The sequence below is a fragment of the Solanum pennellii genome, chromosome 12 (genome assembly GCF_001406875.1).
Source record: "Solanum pennellii chromosome 12, SPENNV200".
Taxonomy (NCBI): domain Eukaryota; kingdom Viridiplantae; phylum Streptophyta; class Magnoliopsida; order Solanales; family Solanaceae; genus Solanum; species Solanum pennellii.
The window spans coordinates 36,766,058-36,772,229 of record NC_028648.1 but is presented as its reverse complement, the minus strand read 5'-3'; the positions used below and the strand labels follow the sequence as shown (position 1 = coordinate 36,772,229).

At 33.3% G+C, this 6,172-nt stretch overlaps 1 pseudogene; it reads left to right on the top strand.

The window, feature by feature from the left end:
- The first annotated feature begins 1,834 nt into the window (after positions 1 to 1,834).
- LOC107006218 lies at positions 1,835 to 4,531 on the top strand (annotated as a pseudogene).
- Positions 4,532 to 6,172: the final 1,641 nt, after the last annotated feature.

Here is a 6,172-nt window from a genome sequence, read left to right as displayed (position 1 = left end):
ATCAGAAAGATTACTTGATGTAGATGTTAGATGGTCTAGAGAAGATCTTCCTGTTGATATCATCGATGCTCCTTCCATTGCACAACATTCACAAGATGAAGCTATGGAAACATCGGAAGAGGAGGATGACTTTGATGATACTGATTGGGATTGGATGGAAGTTGATGATTAACAAAGGATCTTGTGGACTTGTTCGAATACATTATGTTTTTTTCTTATAGTAAGTAATGAATATCATTTGAGTTGCATCATATAGATTATGAATGTTGAATGAACTGTATTTTCTATCTCTTATTGATGTTATCATTTTCATGTTATCTTTAAATTACTACAACTTTGGGATTATTACTTTTTGTAAGTCCTTTTTTCTCTCTTATTGATCATTTTCATTCTTCTTCTTTTTGCAGTTTCTCTGAGCAATTTCAATATATTAGTGGACCAGCAAATCACTAGGTTCTTATCTCTTTATTAAGGTCCAACACTCCAGGTTCGTATCTAGTTTTTATGATTCTTGAAATACTTCTTCGTTATATCTCTCTTTGAGTACTTAATGTACAATCTATGAAGCTATATTGTATCTCTAGAGCTAACATAAGTCGCAGCAAGCTGGAGTTTAAAAATAACTTCAGAAACCTCAAAAGAGTGAAATAAATTAAATCATGCTCCAGAAGTGAACCTGAACTAATCAATCAAGTATCTTTATCTTACAATTCCACCAATTGGCTTCCTAGATCACTCTAAATCTTGTGTGTGATTGTGGACAGTAACAGACCTACTGAATGTGATTGAGTGCAGAAAATATTATTAGAATATCCCTAAGGGTACATTTTAATTTCAGCTCTTTGTAATATCTTGGTGATTGATTTGTTTAAGTATTGCAGGTGTACACTACCATACATTTTAACTTTTTAATTTCTATTCTCACACAGGTTTTAAATGGTCATAGCTATGAGTCATCAAGAAACTTCAAAAAGAACCAAACAAGCCAAAAAGAAGACATTTGCTAAACCGGGATCGTTATCATTCTTGGCAAATAAGAAACGGTGGTCATTGACAACAAATGAAATTCTTTAAGAAATAGAATGCGAGAAAGGACATCTGCTCAAATTAATTGGAGCACAACAATCAGTAGCACCACAATCTGAAGCAAAAAGACAATCTGTGAGGAGTTGCCTTTTGAAAATTAGCCTGTCGAGGAGCTGCCTCTTGTGCAGCCTGTCGAGGAGCTGCCTCTTGTGTAGCCTATCGAGAAGCTGCCTCTTGTGCAGCCTGTCGAGAAGCTTCCTCTTGTGCAGCCTGTCGAGGAGCTGCCTCTTGAGCAACATGGCAAAGATTTTCCTTTCGAGGATCAAGTGCGAATGAATTCTGTCATTCCTCGAACAAATGATCAACCGGAAGAACAAGGTAACATATAAGATTACAGACCTATTAAATGTACGGATAATTTTTAATTATGTTTCTTGTATTTTATTATAGCTGAAGTTGTTTCCAGTCCAAATAAAAGAAATAGAACGCAAATACATGATGTTCATGGCCGAAAAGAACGTAAGTTGATCATACTGAATAGTCAAAATCAACCTGTTGGTCCTACTGATGATGTTGTCATAGAGCTAAGTAGCTTCTTAGGAACATTGTCTAAAAATGCGACTCTTTGCCCATTTGATATATTGGATTGGAGGAGCATGGACACTAAAAAGGATTTATGGGATTATACCAAGGTTTCTAGTTTAAAATAATTGATTATTTGTAAAAGTATTTTACTTCTATTAGCTAATTGAATGACACAAAATTATAGGAGAAATATATTATTCCTAAAGTTGTGTACCATTGGGCTATGTTAGCAATTCGAGATGCTTGGAGAAGACATAGAAGTGTTTGAAGCTTAATTATTACGATCCATATGACAATGATGCAGTTCGAATGGCAAAAAAACCTGGTCATATTCCAGAATGTCAATTTAGAGAGCTCCTCAAATATTGGAATTCTGAAAAATTCAAGGTAAAAATATAGTTCAGAATCTCAATTTTTTTCTAATAAGTAGCATTTCTATTATAGCTCCTGATTTTTACTCCCTTCCAAGCTTCTTCCCACCTAGTGACCCTCAACACCTCAAAGCTGTTAGAAAAAATAGTACCTCTGTTTCCAGTAGCATCTCTGTGTCTACCATGTTTGGATATTTCATCAGATATAGTTGATCTGGCTTGCTATGTTTGGATATTTCTCTTCTTCCTCCTGGCTCTTCTTTCTCGTAGCTGCCCCTTTTAATCAGTAGGTGGATCATTATCATGCCCAAACTTTAAGCAATTAGAGCAACATTTTGGCCTGTATTTGTAATTCAGACCTTACTAGAAAGACCCATAAGGAGAAGCAAGTGTAACTATCTCCACCAAAGGTTGAGAAATGTCAACACTCTAGCATATGAAATATGATTCATCTCTATTTGTAATTCATACCTCTAGCTTTATTATGGTTTGTATACGGACCAGCCTGCATAACCTCCTCTTTGACTGCTACAAAAGTAATCAAAACATATAGTAACCATCTGAATATTATAGATACTAAAGCATCTAGATAAAGTGCCAACACTGACTGCTATGACATAATTGTCCATAGTGTGATATCAGTGTTGCTGACATAATAGTATTGATTCTGCTTTACCTGAGGCTTGGTTTGTACTTTAGTGTCTAAAGTAGTGTGATAATAGTATAGATTCTGCTTTAGTTTTTCTTTTACTCTCTTCTCTATTGTAATATTTTGCAGCTTCTTTCTTCATTTATTGTGATAGTCCCAGGCATTTTACAAGACACCTTAACACTATATAATGACTGATATTGACAGACTGTTATAAAGGAAAGACAGACCAATATTGACCTCGTCTAGTACACTATATAACACTAATATACCTTAAATTAACATTACTGATTCAATTCTTTGCAGAAAATGTCTGAAACAAATGCAAAGAATCGAAAAAAACTTATGAATCCACACATTGCTGGCAAAAAGAGTTTCGCTTTAGTTCGTAAAAAGCTTGTCAGTTCTCGTATATATTATTTTTTCAATCAAATTTTGGGGCTTTTTATTAATAAGTACACATTCCTTAAGTAAGGTTTCTAATCCACTGCTCATGAAATTTTATTTTGGATCTCTTCCATTGTGAGTTTATTTTTTATATATATTTCAATTTGACTAGGAGAAAGATAAGGAGACAGTATCATCTAAGGATCTCTTTGTCGTTACAAGAACAAGAAAACCTAGGCGTTTGTACAAGGCCTTAAATGAAGATACTACTAGTAAAACTGTATGTGTCCTGTCTATTTTCATTTTTTTATTGTGATCAATTATTTATTTCATAAGATTGTGTTTGTTGGATATGCTTTGGTAGGCTGAAATGGAGGAAATTGAAAAACAAATAAGCATAAATAGTGAGTATGTTGATGCATTTTAAAGCGTCATGGGTACTGAACATCCGGGGCGTCTAAGACTATATGGCGCAGGAGTTACAAAGACTACTTTGAAAAAAAAGTTGGCAATTCGGAATTAACTTTAAGTGCAACAACTGATGGAATGCAGCAAATGCAAGAGAGGATGCAGAAAATGGAGGAACAAAAGAAAATTGTGCGACAAGAAGTTATTGCAAATGTTATTGGACAACTTAAGCATGCGGGATTAATTGATCCTAACTTATTGGCAGCATTGTCGTCTCCTTCACCAAGAGAATCTACTTTTGTTCAAGGGGCTGAACAAGGTTGGTGTTGCTAATTCTATGTTTTGATTGTTATTGTTGTTGAGACTTGCTATAGGATTAGAATGGAAAAGTATGTTATTGATCTAAGGAAGTTGGGGAAAAGTTAGGCAGACGATCAGTAAATGCCTGATTCATGAGTTTAATGTCTGAGTTGCTGCTGGTTCTCTGATAGTTTAATGTCTGAGTTGCTGCTTGTTATCTGGTTCATGAGTTTTCTTGTGTTGCTTGTAGCCTAGTAGAGGACCAGTTGTTAGATTCATGATTTTTTGATACTTGCTGCTTGTAGTCTGGTTTCTTGTGGTTTCTTGTTTATGCTAATTAAACATGTCTCTTGTAGCATGATAGTGTTGAATCATGATAGTGTTGTTTCGACTGTTTGTTGTCTGGTATCTTGTTTCTGCTACTGGTCTCTTGTTTCTGCTACTGGTCTCTTCTTTCTGCTGCTGGTTCTTGTAGCATGATAGTGTTGAATCCTAGGTTCACGATTTTGTTTAGTCGAGCCAACGTAGTAGCTAATGCATGTTACTGCATGTAGTCTGGTCTCTTGTTTCTGCTGCTACTTGTGGAAGTTTGAATGCAGCTAGCAGTTGAATGTTATTGGCATGTACATGATTTCCAAGTTTTAGGGTTGAACAATTCTATAAGCTAATGCATTGTTGTAACTACATGTATACTTGTTAATTTCCAAGATTTGAGGTTTCCTAAAATATTTATATTTTTTTCTGATTGTATGTAGGTGATGAAATCGAAGAAGGTGATGAAAGCAGTAGTGAAGACTTGACATAGGAGCTGAAGTATTGATGTAAACTTTATTGATGTTCTAGAAATCATATATTTCTGAAGATTAAAAATTCTATGGCATGTGTTTCACCTTTTTTGAATGCTATAAAAATATTTGTATATTTTGCTTTAATTGATATTAGAATCACGGATCTTGAATTCTCATTTTGTTAATGAACATTTATTCTCTTTAACGATTTACGTGTATTTTTATGTTATAAAATTTATTCTCGTGAATGATTTAGCATATAGCAGGTATATATAGCTTACTTATTGCATTAGAATTGTTGCAAATAGCAGGTAATAACCGTTGCAATAGGCATTAAGCGACAGTTCTACAATTGTTTAAAAGTGTTGCAATACACTATAACAACCGTCGCAATAGAGTGAAACAGTGTGTTGAATCGAAAGAAAACTGTAGCCATAGCCTTAACAGAACTAATGCATAAACCTCTCTTTCGACGGTTCAAAACCGTACCAATACATCCATAGCCGTTTGCAATTAATTCAGATGAGAACCGTGGAAATAGGTCAAACGTATGGCTACGGTTTTATGAATCGTCGCACAAAACCGTCGCAATAGAGCTATTGCTACGCGATCTGTTGTAGCGGTTGACGTAACCGTAGCCTTAGACCTATGACTACGGTAGTAACGTTTATTGCTATGGTAGGTGAACCGTGACAGTAGACCAAATCTCTAGTAGTGTTATAATAGAATTTTAATATAGCCAATTCTTAATGCAAAGATTATCACTATGAAATGTATTTATTTAAGAGTCAAGAAAATTGTTAAATGCAACAAATGATTTTTTATTTTATTATGAAGAGCGGTTGATTAGCAACACAATATTGGTTGGTTTATTTATTTATAAGTGGCAAAAAATATGCACAACAAATATGTTTTTTATCATGGATATGCTGAAAAATTTACAAGACTATTAACATGATTTCTAGGTAATTAACATGCTGAAAAAATATTAAAACACATAAAAAATTATAAAATTCTAACTGATCAACCTACTAAGATTATTAGAATTTAATTTTAACATGCAAAAATTATTAGAATCTAATTATTATAAAATTCATTAACAAATTTAAAGATGTTAAAATAAACATTAGGCATGTAAAAACCTCGTTAGTATTATTATTATTATTATTATTATTGCAATGAACAAATAATCATGATGAATAGTTAAACACAATTAGTAAGATTATTATTTTAATTTTTTCTTGATTAAGTTGATGATGCAAAATCGGTAAAAATGATAAATCATATAAGCTAATTACCATAGGCATGCTCTTTAATATGTTAAACGATAATAAGATAAACATGTCGCAGGTTATTCCCCTACCCGTTTAGACAATCCCCCAAATTTATTTTATGTAGACTACAATTAGAGAGTTTACACATTGTTACAAAACAAATAAGGAACAAATGGAAAAAAATATACAACAAAATAAACAATAGCTCCATCAGAAAATTATCTTCTAAGCGACTCTTCAATATCTTGAACTCTAAGTTAGAAACCTGCTAGAAAGGATAATGTGACATATATTAATGAAAAGTAATTGTAACAAGATATTTATACTAACCAATAAATAACACCCCCAAAAGGTAAAGAATAATCATAGATGTATTATCACACG